We start from the raw sequence: 18,044 nt of genomic DNA on the forward strand, positions 1-18,044 counted from the left end.
ATTCTAAGAGCCCTATCTAAGAAAAGAACATATACCATCCATGAGGAGCAACCAGTGTTAAAAAGCACAGAGATGGGGGATAAAGTATCATGAATAAAAAGAACAAGAAGATCACTTGAACTAGATTCAGGAGTTTATGAAGGGGAGCACTGATAAGGCTGATAAAGCTGCAAAGGAAGTTTGAGCCAGATTTTCAAAGATTTTAAAAACACCAAACAGATGACTTTGTAGTTGAGTCCGAGAGGTAGTACAGAGCCACTGAAGTTTATAGGAGATTAGATCTGATTTTAAGGAATTTCATTTTATCAACTGTGTGGAGGATGATTTAGAGAGTGAAAAGACAAGGGAAGAATGTCACTTAGGAGCTATGGCAATAAGTCTAGGTAAGTAGTAATAAGGACTTTCATGTTCTTGTTTCTGTTTTACTCATTCATTGGACATTTTTAAAAAGGTTAATAACTTAGAAGAAACACTATTCAAATATTTTTTGTAGATTGATTTTACATTGATAGCTTATGGAGGCTTCACTAAATCTAATAAGATTTGCATAATATTTAAGAGGGAAAATAGCTGAGTTAATAGGGAGAAAGTTAGATGTGTCATATGAAGCGCCTCTCTTTCATTAATGCCTTAAGATATTTAAATATATTTCAGAGTACTCTGAAATTACATTCCTTTTAAGAATACACATTTTAACAGTGTATCATGCTCAAGTTCAAATTGCTTTCTGTCCCTTGACTTTCACCATGATCAGGAAATCTGTCTCCCTTGGCCTAGACTAGAATTCCAATAAGTATCTTTTATGTTTATGTAGAATCTTTAATTATGAATATCAAGAAACTGCTTAAATATCATCTAGTGATATAATCTTACCCATTCAAAAATTAAATGGAGCTGTAGTTTCATTTTGGAGGATTATTTTGACCATCCTCCGTTGTATCTTTTCTCATTATATCTGCTTTGCCTGAACATCCAAATTATTCTAGGCAACAGTAAGCCTAGGATATTACCGTCATCTTCTGTATAAAATAAGCAAAAAGCAATAAAACTAGATACATGATTGGATAGGGGGCAAATATACATACATTTCATTCAGACTCCTTGATTGTCAAAAATATTTCCTACCTAGACTCAAATAAATGTTACAAAATTCATTTCAAACAGGAGAATTAATAATAATAATAATAATAAAGGCAAGAACTTATTTTGATGAGAAGGCAACAGTCTAGGAAGTCAAAAGAAGAGATCACTACAGAACAAATTTTCAGGAGTTTTCACCTAAGGCTTTCTTATTTGGCTGAAATGTATTCAATAAAGATCATTTAATTTCATTATTCTTGAAGAAAAGTGAGGAAAAAATAGCTTACTGCTGGAATTTGCATCTCAACACAAATCATATAGTTATAAGATGAAAAATGATGTCTCTGAACCATTATATTGTAGATTTCTGTCTGTATTAATATGTCTTTTTATCCCTAGTATCTGGCACAGCACCTTTTACCCAGTAGGTTCTGGATAAATTGAATTCCTGAAGTTTTCTTTCATTCTTATCATTTTTAATTGCATTCTATCATATGTTATTTAATATTAATATGTAGAAATAATACTTCTTCAAGCCTTCTTTAACTACTGAAATCTTATTATGCCGATAAAATTGGGAACAATGTTGAATCTGGTAATGTTGGACTATGGAATTCTCTGTTCCTTCCAAGGCTATTTCTTCCTTGAATTTTTTTTTTCTCTTTGTTTTGATTCTTATCAAAACCATCAAAGACAAGTATCAAGAAATATATCTCCCACAATGTTTTGTCTACTGTGGAAGTCCTGTTGTTTCATATTGGGTAAATCTATACGTATCAAATGAAGTAATCTGTCTTCTACAAAACTAAGCTGGAGTTGCCAAAAGCAATGCTCTGTTTTCTTGATCTGTATCATCTTTTGAAAATCCATAACCCTTTATTCTACAGCTTTTTTCACCATCATCCATACAAAGAAAAGTGGTAGAGAAAGAATTGGCCCAACATGGCAGTATTTTTGTTCACTAATGGAACCTTCCTGAGGGAAGTTCAAAGTTCTCAGAGGCACTTTCTTGAGTTGCCTGCGGTTCATATACTCAATTAATACTATTTATGGTGACCACCACCAAGATTTCTGATATCTTGGGATCTACATCTGCATCCACTGGCTTTCCCTTGCTGTTAATACACCATGGACTCACATTTGGCAGGTACCACTATGAATATGACTGGCAGCATATAATTTAGTGCTATTAAAATATGCTGGTGGATTGTATTACATCCAAAGTTGAAATTAGGCTCTATATGCACACACTCTTGGAACTTAGAGCATTTTTAATTGCTCACTTCAAGACCAAGGTTTCTAATTTGTGGATGGGATAACAAGCTTTATATTACAGTTATTTATATGCATTTCTCTTTGTCATACTGGATTAAATCACTTTGAAAAAGACATTGTCTTTTTCATTTTTGTATCTCCTGAGTCTAATATAGTAACTTATACATAGTAGTCACTTAATCACTTCAATGAATTGTAGGATTCATCATATTAAACAGTAGAAATTGCCTCCCTCCCACCCACTGAAAGACAGAACTGGAGATGTCTGTGATTCTATGTAAATGACAGTCTTAGGAATTCTCAAATATATAATAGAAATGAACACAAACTATTTTAAAATGTGGTTATCTTAATTACCAATTAGGTGGTTGTTACCTTAAGGAAAATAGGAATGGCTAGTGATGGCAAGTGCCCCCAGCCTGGAGCAGGTACAGATGATTGAATATTCTCTTTAAGAACTATCAGGGAAAATTCGGGAAGAAAAAGGAAAAGAAAGGAATAAATATTTGCATTTTTATCCTTTAGGATCAGATCTCAAAATAATAGAGAGGAGACCTTCAGAAGAAGTGAAAGAAATATAATGCTAGATAGTAAGAAAAACTTAAGAACTGATAGAGAAATAATAAAAAGGATTCAAACTGAACTCAGAAAAAGAAAGTTGGTAAGGAAAATCAATGCAGCATTGCTAGAAGACTACTACAAAGCTGGCCTTTGACCCAGGAGGACAACAAATCTAACAATCAATAGGTTGGGCAGGTGGTGCCCTAGAGGTGCCCTGGTGGCTTTTTCCAGGGGACCCATTTTGGTGATGGAATGCAGTTTGAACTTGGACAAACAACATTAACTCAAGTAGTTAAGGTTACTGTTGACTATAAATACTTCCTATCCTGAAATACACACATATACCTTGCTAGTAAAAATTAGTGTGCCCTGAAACCATCTCTGCGTGCTATACTATACATCAGTGAAGGGGAATAGTGAGACAGAAGCATGACCAGAACTCATAAAAAATGAAAGGAACTGAGATTCAGGTTATAACCTCTGAAGAGAAAAAGCTTGCCTTATTTCTTCTGAATTGTAGCAATACTAATTTAAATAAAATGAAAGTTACAGGACAGAAAGCAATAGTCCCTGTTCCATTTTATTATGTTTTCTTACTTTCTTTTTTTCATTTAGATAAATGAAAACCTTATAATGCCAGGAATTATACAAAGTTCACTGAAAAAAATCCAAGGAAATGAATCAAATGAGTTCTTTGTGTAGTTGAAGACTGCACAAGTATTTAAAATAGTTCCTTATTTTAAAGTTATATGTGCTGTGTCTCTCAGTTTGCTGCTGCTGCTGTTTCGTCTCTGTCTTAGAGCAATAAAGTCATGGGATCTTAATAAATAAGCATTTACGTATCTACTATGCGCCAGACCCTGTGCTAAGCATTGGGGATACAAAATCCTAGAATTTGAATGGATCTGAGAAGTTCCATCCCTTAAAAAAAAGTTTATGAAATGATTATAAGCAAAACACATGACAATGGATGTTGTTTGACTACATTAGTAATGACTTCTTCCTGCTTCTTCTAAAGCATCATATCTTAGTTTGGTCTCTGCACTGACAGTTCTGTCACTTCTGTTGTGATCTCCTAAGCTTGTGGATGGCCAAATGTCATCATGGTCTTTTTGTCACTTTATTGTCACATTATCTTTACTAGAGTAGTATTAGGCAAAAAAAAAGCTGACTGTTCCAAACGAATTGTCAGAGTTCTATTAATCAACTATAACTGTGACTCTGAGTTTGTAGATGATCCTATCCCACTCCCTTAAGTGCCAAACACAATGGGTTCCCTCTTTTTCCTAAGTGTCTTTAAGTTTGACTATTAAACAAAATATGAAACCATATGTGATCTCAGCTTTTCTCTCTCTGGACAGACATTCTCCCTTGACCAAGAGAGAGTTTCTCATTTTTTTTTTTATTTTTGAAGACTCAAGAATCCATGACCTGACTAAAAGTCACATTAGTTCATGGCAAAATTCATAGGATTTAGAAATGATCTTTCTTTGTATGAGTCAAACTACAAGAGATTTCTTAACATATATTTTATAGAATCAAAAAAATGAAAATAGAAAGGATTATTAAATGATATCTAATATAACTTTACTTTTATAATATCCATGTGTAAAAGTTTATTAAGCGTCATCCAAGAAATTATAAATTCAAAGCTGAAAGGAACCTTGAGAGATCATCTAGTCTAATTATATTATTTTAAGGACAAGACAATAATTATGTTAGCCTAAGCAAGTGACTTCACCTCCTTTTCCTCAACAATAAAACAAGAATGGCAAATCATTCCAGTATCTTTGCCAAGAAAACCTCAAAGAAGAGTTAGACATTATTGAAATGACTAAACAATAACAGAGATAAGGAGAGAAGTCCAGAAGAATTGGGAGTTAGTACACTTTATTCTTTAATGTCTCTAATGGGCCATTTACTCTTCCTCCTATATGAAATTTCATCTCCTAATTCTGTGTTAGGAATTCCCTGCACGTTTAGACCTTTGCTCTTCATTGCCTCTTTACCTTCAAGACATAGTTTACCTTTCATCCCCTTCTATAAAAGATTTTTGGAATCTCCTTCTCCAGGCCTTTCCTCTGAAATGACCTTCAAGTTACATTAAATATATCACATGTGTTTTTTATGTTATATTGTCTCCCCCATTAGAATATGAACTCTTTGAGAGCAGGGACCCTATTTTTGTTTATGTAGTCTGAGCTTATCATGGTTTCTAGCATATAGGAAGTGCTTAATAAATGCTTATTGACTCACTGATTTTATTTTATAGTGCATTCACTTTTCCTAGTATTACATGAGTAATAAATATGGGATTCAAGCCCAGGTCCTCTGATTCTCAATCCAGAAATTTTTGCTATTATTCTACATCTAACTAGACTAGAAAGTTGATCCAAGTTTCTAACCAAATAATTATCAAAATAAAAAATTATTGTTTGAAAAACAATACATACACACAACCAGATATGGTAACTTACATCTGTAATCCCTGTTGATGGAAATGCTGATGATGCTGGAAGTTAGCTGAGCTGTAATATCCAAGTGTCCATCCTAAGTATAGCATCAATGTGGTGAGCACCCAGGAGGATGCCAAGTTTCCTAAAGAGGGCAAATTACTTGAAGTGGAAACAAAACAAGTTAAATTAGCTCCTGTGTCAATCAGCAGTAAAATCAAATCCTTGAATATCCCCTGCAATTCTAGCCTAGGTAAGATATAGAGACACAATATAAAAAGTGATAGATGAGAGAGAAAAAGAGAGAGACAGAGACAGAATAAATAAACAAGAACCACATAATATGATGACTTCACATTTTCCAATGGAATATATCTCATAGCCCAGTAACAACCAGATGCAACTGCTCTCCTCTTGAACAGATTTTATTCCTTTTCAATATTTCTTATGCTTCTACTTTGTGAGAGTGAAAGATATTATGCAACTCAGCTGCCTTTTTTGGGGTAGAAGACTTGCTTTTTTGCTGGAAACAGTGCTGAGAAAGAAAGTACTCACCACACCTAAATGAGTACTCACTGAGTGCCTCTTGAGAATTTGCCAGGTGTTCTTTAAAGTGCACTATTGCAGAAACGGAGCTGAACATCCTTTTGATGAGAGGTTTGTTTTTATTTCTTCTATATCTATATCTATGGTTTTAAGGGAATAACTGTAAAATAATCTTTTACAAAAACATTTTAGATAGAAATTCTATATCTATTATTGGCAGAACATCTGTCTCCTCTCCTAGTTCTTCCTAAGTACCTAGAGTATTTTAATTACAAAAAAAATGCCCTTGAAGAGTTTATTTAGATTTCTAATGAATTAATTTAGGTCTCACATTTTACTTTAATGGTTGGAACATAGATTTTAAAAATCTTTCTTTTCCCCTGATTGTCCCAATATGTATTTCTAAAGATTGCCTCTTAAAGTAAACCAAATTCTGTGGTGAATAAAGTTCTGACACTCATCCCCAAAGGGAATACCCCCAGGCAGAGAGAGAAAATTCATCATAACTCTCATCCACAAAGGACTCATCCTACATCTCCTACATGAAGTGTGGCATCTTGTGGCACTTATCAATTCTAAAATACATCCTAAAGTCATTGAGCCTGGTTTCCTTCCAATAAAAGTAAAAATCTAAGATTATTATGAGTTACTTGGTGCCACATTTAGGTTAACCTAGCTAAAACACAAGACACTGAAATAACAGAGTCAGCTTTAAAAAAAAAAAAAAACTTCCCAAAAGTTGTATTTTCTATCTTAGTCTCAACTAAATTGGGTGGATACATAACTATTTACTCTTCCCCACACATACACAGACACTGAAGCCAGGTCTTCTGGTTCCAAATTCAGTTTTCTTTCCTCCTGTAATCTATAACATTCACTAGTAAATCTTTTCAAATTCTGATGCTATCCAAAGTTTGCCTAATTTTAAATGCACTGGTCCTTCAGCATTATTTCAAGATTGACTTCAGGCTTTTCTCTTACCTTTGAACATCTCCAAAGTTTATTTGTGAAATAAAAAGTTTATTTGCCCTGTGGAATTCTGAAAGTTTTTCATTGTACATATGAAATAATCACTCTGGACTTTTTAGGAATTTATTTTTTAAACTTAAAGATGTCTTAATTTATAAAACCTGGGTGAAAAGCCTTACTAACATTGAAAAACAATCCACTCCTTTGGGAGAGTAAGTACCATTTGGTCCAAAATGTAGGGCAAACCAATAACAAAATCCAAGGTGGTGTTTTTGCTAATTTTAGACAATACTCCAAAAATCCTGTGGATTCATTTTGGCATCTTGTTTCACTACTTTATTTCAATTTGTTTTTTTTAAAATAACTTTTTATTGATAGAACCCATGCCAGGGTAATTTTTTACAGCATTATCCCTTGCATTCACTTCTGTTCCGATTTTTCCCCTCTCTCCCTCCCCCCCTTCCCCAGATGGCAAGCAGTCATTTCCATGTTGAATAGGTTACAGTTCAATTTGTTTTCAAACCTGTGCAATGAGTTGATTTTAAGTTTTTAATTGAATTTTATTTTTTCAATTATAAAGCTTTTAAGGGCTTTTTTCCCCTCCTCCTTGTCTCCCTCTCTGAAAAAGAAAAGAAAATCACAATCCTTTTAACAAATAGCAGTTGGATTTTATAACAGCCTCTTAATCTCCTAGCTTCCAAAATCTCCTCTCTCCAAACTATACTTCACACAGTTGTCACAATCACCTTCCCAGGACATTGGTCTAATCATGTTACTTCCTGCTTCAAATCCTTTGATTGCTCCCTATTGCCTTTAGAATAAAATATAAACTCCTTAGCCTGACACTAAACTCTCTCCACAGTCTGGATTCAGCCTAACTTCTACACTTCATTTCACATTATTCCTTCAGTCTATAGTGGGATCACTAGTAGTTGTTTGCTGGTCTCGTGCCATCTCCTGCCTCTTTGAATTCATATAGGGCATGTCCCATGCTTGTCACTCTAATACACCTCATGTCTAACTATCCTTCAAAGTCTAGCTTAGATACTTATACCTTCTTTCATAAAGCATTCCTTGATTTACTTGGCTGAAATTCTCTCTTCAAACTATCTTTGCTTCCAATGCTCTCTTCCTAAGATATACTTAAGTATTTATCATGTATATATTCTTTAAGCCTCTTGAGGTCAGAAAGTGTATTATTTTTTTTCATCTAACTGTAATCCCAACTTCTAGCATATTTAATTGGATTAAAAGGGTAGATAAGGAAAATCCCAAACAAAAGAATTCAATGTTTTTCTATGCTATTTTTAACAGGAATGAATGTATTTGTTTTGGCAAAAAAATCTTTTCTGTATGTACTGATAGAGTCACATGATTTTTGTTATTTGTTATTGATATAATCATTTCTTTTTTATAATCAATTTTTCTTATGTTAAATCCTTACATTCCAGATATAAATTCCACTTGGTCACAATGTTGTAGTTTCCTAGCTAGTATTTCACATTTAGGATTTTTGCATCTATAGTCATTAGTGAAATTGATATACAATTTTCTTTCTGCTCTTCCTGGTTTAAGTATCAATACCACATTTGTCTCAATAAAGGAGTTTGATAGTAATTCCCAAATAATTTTTTTTTAATATTTGAATTGGTTGATCTTTAAATGTTTGTTGGAATTCACTCATACATCCATCTGGTTCCAATCCTTTTTTTTTTTTTTTTTTTTTTTTTTTTTTTTTAGGAAGCTGATTTGTGGACCATTCAGTTTCCTTTTCTAAAATAGATTTGTTTAGATATTGTTTCCTCTTCTATTAATCTAGGCAATTTATATTTTTGTAAGTATTCTTTCATTTCATTTCATTAAATTGTTAAAATTGTTAGCATATAATTAGGCAAAATAACTCCTAAAGAGTGTTTCAATTTCTTTTTCACTATTGGCATATTGGTCCTTTTCATTTTTGATAGTAGTGATTTAACTTTTTTTTCTATTTTTTAATCATATTAATATGGCTTATTGTTTTTTCATGAAATCAAGTTCTAGTTTTATTTATTAATTCAATAGCTTTCTTACATTCAATTTTATCAATTTTATCTTTAATTTTTAGGATTTCTAATTTGGTGTTTAATCAGGGATTTTTAATTTGTTCTTTTTCTAGTTTTTTTAATTGTATACCCTATTCATTGATCTATTCTTTATTTTATTGATTTAAGCATTTAGATATATAAATCTTCTCATTACTATTTTTGCTGAATCCCATAGGTTCTGATATGTTGTTTCCTCACTCTTCTCTTTAATAAAATTATTTATTGTTTCTATGACAGTCTTTAACATTGGGTAATTTAGTCTCCATTTAATTGTTAATCTGTTTCTGTGGACCCTTGTTGAATTAATTTTATTGCATTATAATGTAAAAAATAATGCATTTACTATTTTTGCTTTTCTGCATCTAACTATAAAATTCTTATGCCCTGATGTATGGTCAATTTCATAAAGGTACTATATACCACTGTGAAAAAGGCATGTTCCTTTCTGTTCTCATTCAATTCTCTTCAAATAACCATCATATCTAGGTTATCTAAGAATCTTTTCATCTCCTTGAGTTCTTTTTATTAATTTTTTGTTAGATCTATCTAGATATGATTAAGAATTGTTGAAGTTCCCTACTATTAAAGTTTTGCTGTGTATTTCCACCTGTAATTTAATTTAATTTTTTTCTTTAAGAATTGAGTGCTACAGCATTTAGTGTATATAGGTTTAGTATTGATTTATTTTTATTATCTAATATAGTTTTATCATAATATAGTTTCTGTTTATTTCTTTTATCATAATATAGTTTCTGTTTATTTCTTTTAATTAAATCTATTTTATCTTTAACTTTGAGATTTTGATTGCTTGCTCTACTTTTTTATCAACTGAAGCATAATAAATTCTATTTCAGCCTTACTTTTTCTATATTTCTCATATTTCTCTTAAAGAGTATATTATTGGATTTTAGTTTTTAATCCATTCTGCTATCCATTTCTGTTCCACAGGTAAATTCATAATTCACATCAAAAATTATAATTTCTTACTTTGTATTTTCCTCCATCCTATTTTACCTACCATACCTTACCTCTAACCATTGTCTTCCTAATCCACGTATCTTCTAAGAATCCCTGATCTTCTTCCATTACCCTCCTATTCTTTAAATTGCCTATCATTTTAAGAGTCCCTTTCTTATCCTCTCCCCTTATTCCCCTATTTCTTGATCTATACATCATAAGAGTCTTTCCCTAATCCTTTCCCTTCATTCTTTTACTCCTCTGTAAGTTGAGGACTCTATACCCATCTAGATATGTTATTCCCTCTTTAACCCAGTTCTAATGAGAATAAGTTTCTAGCAATCTGATTCCTCTACTACCTATTGCCCTACACTGTAGAAATTCTTTCAACTACACCTCATTTTTAATAAGATAATAGCTCAAATTTACCTTTTCCTATCTAATTTTATTTTTTAACATCATCCCATCATAGTCAACTCAACTCCAAATCTTCAATCTATTTATACTCTTACAAAATATCCTAGAAATGTTAACATTATTAAGAGTTACAGATTATGTTTTCTCATAGAAGTAAACAGTTTGAGTTTTTAAAATCCTTTATATTTTGTATTGCATGTTTATCTTCTTCTGTTTCTCCTGATTCTTGTAGGTCAGATTTTCTGTTCAATTGTGGCCTTTTCCTCAAGAATTTTGAAAATCCATTAACTCATTTAAAATCTATATTTTTCCTCCTAGGATTATACGTAGCTTTTCTGAATAAATTATTCTTGGTTGCAAACCCAGCTTTTATTTTTTTCTTTTTAGAGTATTATGTTCCATGATCTTTAGCCTTCTGTTATAGAAGATGCTAGATCTTGTGTTATATTATTACTCCACAATATTTAAATTGTTTCTTTCTAGGTGATTGTAATATTTTGTCCTTGACTTGAAAGTTTTTAAATTTACCTAATTAATACCCCTGAGTTTGAATCTTGGAATCCCTTTCAGGTGGCTATTACTAGGTTTTTTCAATTTCCACTTTACCTCTAATTCCAACACTTAAGGGCAATGTTATTTAATAGTTTCTTGATGTATAATGTATTGATTCCTTTTTAAAATCATAACTTTTAGGTAGTTTGGCAATTTTATGTTGTTTCTCCTTAATCTGTTTTGTAGGTCAGTTGTTTTTGTAATGAGATATATGCATATTCTCTTCTGTTTTTTATGCTTTTGATTTTGTTTTATTATTTCTTCATGTCTTATGAAAACATAATCATCCTCTTGCCCAATCCTAGTTATTAAATAGATATTTTCTGAATGGATGCCCATCAATTGGAGAATTGCTGGGTAAATTGTGGTATATGAATGTTATGGAGTATTATTGTTCTGTAAGAAATGACCAACAGGATGAATACAGAGAGGACTGGAGAGACTTACATGAACTGATGCTAAGTGAAATGAGCAGAACCAGGAAATCATTATACACTTCGACAACGATATTGTATGAGGACATATTTTGATGGAAGTGGATTTCTTTGACAAAGAGACCTAACTGAGTTTCAATTGATAAATGACAGACAGAAGCAGCTACACCCAAAGAAAGAACACTGGGAAACGAATGTGAACTATCTGCATTTTTGTTTTTCTTCCCGGGTTATTTATACCTTCTGAATCCAATTCTCCCTGTGCAACAAGAGAACTGTTCGGTTCTGCAAACATATATTGTATCTAGGATATACTGCAACATATCCAACATATATAGTGACTGCTTGCCATCTAGGGGAGGGGGTGGAGAGAGGGAGGGGAAAAAATCAGAACAGAAACGAGTGCAAGGGATAATGTTGTAAAAAAAATTACCCTGGCATGGATTCTGTCAATATAAAGTAATTACTAAATAAAAATTTTAAAAAATAGATATTTTCTTCCATAAATTTTTGGATTACCTTTTCCAATTGGTTGACTTTCTTTTCATAATTTTCTTCTTGCATTAATTTTATTTTTCCCTAATTTTTCCTCAATCTCTTTCATTTAATTTTTAAAGTTCTTTTTAAGCTCTTCTAAAAACTTTTTTGGGACTTGTGACTATTTTATATTTTTATTTAAAGCATTAAAAATAATAGGTTTGATCTCCCTATTTTCTGAGTTTGAATTCTTATCTTCTCTATCATTATAGTGGCTATCTATGGTCAAGTTCTTTCTATTTTGCTTACTTATTTTTTTGCAGTTGATATCTTGGCTGTTAGCTATATGTTAGAATTAAGTTCCAGTCTTAAGATGTGGGGCATAACATCTCATACTGTTGTTTTCTAAAGCTTTGTCCTAGAGCTGATCTAAGATACTTTTCTCTAGATCTAATTCAATTCCAATTGATCAATGATGGACAGAAGCAGCTACACCCAGAGAAGGAACACTGGGAAATGAATGTAAACTGTTTGCATTTTTGTTTTTCTTCCCAGGTTATTTTTACCTTCTGAATCCAATTCTCCCTGTGCAACAAGAGAACTGTTCAGTTCTGCATACATATATTCTATCTAGGATATACTGTAACATATTTAACATGTATAAGACTGCTTGCCATCTAGGGGAGGGGTGAAAGGAGGGAAGGGAAAATTCAGAACAGAAGTGAGAGAAAGGGATAATGTTCTAAAAAAATTACCCAAGCATATGATCTGTCAATAACAAGTTATAATTTAAAAAAAAATACATGTAAACAAACAAAAAAAGATACTTCTCTCTGCCCCTAAACCACAACCAGGGCTTCAGCATTGCTGTCACTGGAAATGCTTTTACTCCCTGTAGTCCTTCCCACAGCATCCAGTTTCTGCTCACCCCTTCTGCTAAAAGTAGGGACTTCACTCTCCCGCAACTGTCCACACAGGGCACTTGCCTCTCTGTGATACATTCACCAATGAGTATTTACTATTCATCTACAGCCCCAAAATGGCAATACATGTCATATTTACATTTCATTTGTATTTGGAGTTAAAACTAGGCAATTATGTTTTCATTTCAAATTCTTGCTTGTTAAAGGGTTGCAATGTCAACATTTAGAAAGAGGAACAGTGATCACCAGGAGTCAGTATTGGCTTTCTAAGAATAGGTTCTGCCAGACAAGAGATTACAAGGGAAAAAGATAGCACCGTCTAAAGAGACTGATGAAGTTATACTAATAACTCATTAATAAACTCAAGTATGCATAAAAAGAACATAAACTGCAGCTGACAAAAAATAACTTACAAAAGAGTGATTGAGGAATCAGAAAATTCAGAGTGAAGTGAATTTAAAGAGTTTTTGTGTGAATAGCAAAAATTAATTTATAGGTATTTTGGAAATAACAGGATTTTTTTAAAAGTCATAGAGCAGTGTAAAGTATAGGTGAGATAACAGATAAATGAGAGAAGAATCATTCACTTCTTGTTTAAATTCTTTTTTTCTGATAAGGAGAAAAATTTTTAAAGAGGGACTCATAGGAAAACATTATAAAAGTGAACAAGTTGGGCAGCTAGATGGAGCAGTGGATAGAGCACCAGCTCTGAAGTCAGGAGGACCTGAATTGAAATCTGCTCTCAGACACTTAACACTTCCTAGCGGTGTGACCTGGGCAAGTCACTTAAAACCAATTGCCTCAGAAAAAAAAAAAAAAAGAACAAGCTTAGGATAATAAAGAAGATAACTAAAGTCTCTTCCATCTGCCAATGTGATCCAACAGTTCATCAGTCACAAAAAGTAGATTTGTGCTAAATATAAAGCTTTAGAATAATGAAAATTGTTTTTTAAAAAATAGAATAGACTTACTCTAGAAATGATATGTTCTCCCATCACTGTAAGTCTTCATTTAAGAATTTTATAGCCATTTGTTGGGAATATTTTAGTAAAGATTTCTCTTCAAAACTAGACAGCTTCTGAAGTCTCTGCCAAATCTGATATTTTATAATTCTCTGATTCACAGCAGTTTCAGAATGAGAACACAATTTGAGAAATGGTTCCCTATAATCTTTAAAGAATTGTTATTTTTCTTTAGTGGTCAACTTAAAAAAAAATAAGTGGAGATTTAATCTCCACGTAAAATAATCTCCAGAGCCTTGGTTCCCCTCATCCTGGAACATCCAATTGTTTTTACTGACTTTTGAACTTGTAATCTTCCTTTCTAAGATTTGTCTCCTTCTCCCATTGATAAATTCCTCCAAAGAACTCCATTTTGAGAAGCCTTCCTGGCTTCTGTACTTCAAAAGCATACTGCCATAGTGGATATCTTCATTTTCCCACTAAACCACACTTCAAGTCCCTTTTATTTGTTTCTACCCTCATTAGAATGTAAACTCTTTGAGGTCAAGAACCATCTTCTTCTTGAATACATATTCCTAGTACCTAGCACATTGTCTGGCATATAGTAAACACTTAATAAATGCTTATTGCTTTCCATCCTCCTTTCTTTCCTTTCTTCCTTCTTTGCTCCCTTTCTTCCTCCTGATTACATTCAAAAATCAAAATGCTTCAAAATATCAATAATCTTTATTGGTGTAAATAATCCCTTCAATGGGAATAATTAAAGTTCCCCTTTAGATAGATCTTTTTTATAGTTTGAGGGGGAGAGGGAAGGGAGCAAAACATTTGTCACCCTGTAGCCAATCTGGTGACAAACTTTTATGAATTTAATTAGAATAGTTTTAGATAATAATAGGTCTCTGGACTATTTCAAGGCCCATATTGAAGCCTTTCCAGTTCAGTAAACTTTCCAGTGCTTTTGCTCCTTGGCTTTGTCTTCAAGAATCCAGAATTAACTATAATGTCATCATAAGTATCAATTAGATCCCTAATGAGAATCTATTCTTTATCATCATTTAAAGGAATAAAACCATCAAATTACTTCATCCACTGACCCTAATCACAGTCCCTCAACAATGTAGCAACATTATCAAAGTTTATGTGGGAAAATAAATTCATTCCCTTGTATCTAACCCTAGAACTGAGTCTTTCCAAACTAAGATGACCTGGTCCTCAGATAATAAACATCTGGGACTTGATCAAATTTATCATAACTTAGGCTTTTCTGGTAAAGCCATTGAAAGACAATTTTACCTCTACATCAGATTTTAGTGAAAATTACATTACATGGAACATGGAATCAAAACTTATTTTGGCCACTTTTAATTATTGATTTGTACTAGCATTTTTAAACTACAAAAATGTAAAACACTATCTGAAGGACAGAATTCATTAGTAGATAAAGTAATTGATTATGAGTCAGTAAGACCTTCCTGTCTCTATTGCATACTATGTGAACATAGGCAAGGCAGTTAGCATCTCTGGGCCTCGGTTTCTTAATACATTAAAAAAATGCTAATATCTAGAATACCTCCCACATATGGCATTGCAAAGCTCAAATAGGAATATATGTATAAAACACTTTGCAAACTTTAAGCATTACATAAAGGCAAACTATTATTATGTAGAAAACTAGAGATCTAAAAGTTCAATCTACTGACATTAATAGATCTGAGCCATTTGAATTGTTATGAAAAGTCTGTTTTGGCAATCAAACTGTCAAATCCCTACTACTAAGTATTTGAAAATGTTTACCTTATATTACAAAATTATACACTTAACTTTCAAAGCCTAAAAAAAGTAAAAATGCTTTCATTGAATCAGAACTAGATTTCTAGTATATTTCTTGATGCAACTTGTTTTTACACTTGGACATTGCTATTCAAAGTCTGAATTTTTCAATCTTCAAAGTTCCTAGACTGAACTTTATCCCTTGGTCTACTCAGATGTAGTGATCCTATATCCATTTCCAGATGAAATTAAAATGTGTCACCACTTTGCTAGAGATATATTCTATTCCTTTCTAAATGTGTCTATCTTATATCATGAATAGGCTAGTGCTAGTTTATCCATGAATAGACAGTATTGATTTAGAAAATCCCAAGGATTTTTTATCTTTTTAAAAGAGATTGCCACTGCATTCGATATTTCATAGTGTCATGGACTTCAATGCATCGAGATGAAACAATTAACATTTTAAATGAGTATCCTTCCTAAAAAGAAAATAGCTGCAGCAACTTCCAATTACTATATATGTAAAAGCATAAGAGAGTTTGGTGAATCATTTGGCTTCTGAATTTTTCTGAAGATAAGAGAAGTAAATATAGTTTTTAAAAATCCAATAAGCTTAGCTTAAAATTAGAAGAATGGGCAGTTGTGACATAGTAGAAAAGATCAATGTTCTAAAAGTTAACATATCTGGGCTGTATTCCAAGATTTGCTACTAACTAGGTTATGTGATGTTGGGTTAGCCATGAACTTCTTTTGGTTTCTTTTTTTTTTTTATCTGTTAAGTGAAAGAACTGAACTAGAGATTCTCCAAGATTCTTTCTAGGGATCAAATTCTATGAATCTAAGAACTTAACCTGAATTTTACATAATGAAGCTATAGAAGGGAGTAGATTATACTAGGGAATTAACAGCTCACATTTACATAATGGTTTATGGTGCATGAAATGTTTTCCTCACAACAACCCTATAAAGTAGCCAATGTGTGCAACTGTAACATCTATCTGTCCCTATGTAATCATGACCAAGTCCCTTGATGAAAGGAGTATTCATTCAGGCATAATTCTAGCCCTGATTTTGTTTCTAAGAAGTAATACCTTTCTGCCTGACATCTAATTTAAATGCTCAAGAAAAAAGCAATTGCAGTGGACTATGAATACTTTGTGGGTAAAGAAAGTTCCATTTTTGTCTTTATATCTCTATCTAGCCCAATATCTTGAAAATAGTGGTTGATTTTTGCAATGCAAAAATAACAATAATGGAAAGTAAGGACTATGGCATTATGACCAAACTGGACCCCAAAGAAGTGATATGACAAGATAACTTCTCTATCCCTTTAGCAGAAGTATAGAATCATAGATGTGGAATATTACCTATTATGATGTTTGACTTCTTAAAAACATTTTGGTTGGTTGTATAGAGGTTTTTATTTTCTCCTTTATTATTTTTGCTAGATAGAGGGGTAGTGCTGAGAGAAGAAATGTAATAGCAAATGCAGAATCTTTAAATAAAATATATTATTAAATATATTTTAAAATTAAATAAGTAGGAATTTTAAAATCTTTATTGAATTGAAAATTTACACATAACTATATGCTTTACCCAGGAGCTCCTGGAAATGATCTCCTCCACCCCCCTTTTCTTATTTCAGGTTATTTTCATCTTTGTACACAAATATGAATGGATTTGATTACAAATATGTTCTTTAAAGTTCCCAGGAACTAAAAGGTAGACACAAACAAAATAACAAATATATTCAGAAATACATATTATTTATATTGATAAATATGTGTATCCATCTATTATTGAGCAAAATAATTAATAAAAAATATGATGTTTCTACCCAATGGTCTATAAATAAAGTGCAGTTATTAATACTCAATAAATTGATTAAATCCATTAGTACTCTTCAGTACTGTTAAGTCTCTTTCATATCCAGTAGACTAAGATACTCCAGAGCTACAATGACATAATATTCAAAGCATCTGCAGGTCAAAGATTCCAGATCAATTCAGATTATGATAATAGCATTAAGTCATTCTAGGCCACATAGACCTAAACTTCTTCAGGGTAGGAGGGCCCAGAAAGGAGTCTTCAAATTGGGGATGCATTATATCAGGATATATCCCTAAATAAAAAACTCTAGTAGAGAGAAAGGCAGTGCTCATTAACATTGTGCAGAATGTCCACCAATCCCAGCAAGTCCCTTTTAGGTATCTAAATCAGATGAACTCTGGGGACATGGGACATTCTCAGCCCACCCATCTATCCTATATCCTTATCCTCTACCCTTGCCACACTTTATAAAATCCACAATTACCTGTAGCACAAAAGCTTTGAAAAATTTGAACTAACGAGTAAAAGCTGAGCCCAGAGTTCTGGTTTAGGGGAATGAGTCAGACAGAGGATCAAGCAGAGAGAAGTACCTGTTGTTATTTTTTAGTTTTTTCAGTTGGGTCTAACTTTTTGTGATTCCATACTAGAATTATTTTTCATTTCCTTTTCCAGATCATTTTACAAAGAAGAAAATTGAGGCTAATATGCTCATGCAATGTCTCAGGCTAGATTTCAGTTGAGCTAGATGAAC

The 18,044-nt window shown here is 32.4% G+C and overlaps 1 long non-coding RNA gene across 2 annotated transcripts in view; it reads left to right on the plus strand.

Annotated features, from left to right (window-relative positions):
• Positions 1 to 236: 236 nt before the first annotated feature.
• Positions 237 to 18,044, plus strand: part of LOC127538154 (uncharacterized) — a 136,510-nt gene continuing 118,702 nt past the window's right edge. For both annotated transcript variants that reach the window (XR_007947689.1, XR_007947688.1), the window contains exon 1: positions 237 to 383. This is a non-coding gene — a long non-coding RNA (uncharacterized LOC127538154). The remainder of the gene's footprint in view (positions 384 to 18,044) is intronic.

The sequence above is a fragment of the Antechinus flavipes genome, chromosome 5 (assembly GCF_016432865.1).
Source record: "Antechinus flavipes isolate AdamAnt ecotype Samford, QLD, Australia chromosome 5, AdamAnt_v2, whole genome shotgun sequence".
Taxonomy (NCBI): domain Eukaryota; kingdom Metazoa; phylum Chordata; class Mammalia; order Dasyuromorphia; family Dasyuridae; genus Antechinus; species Antechinus flavipes.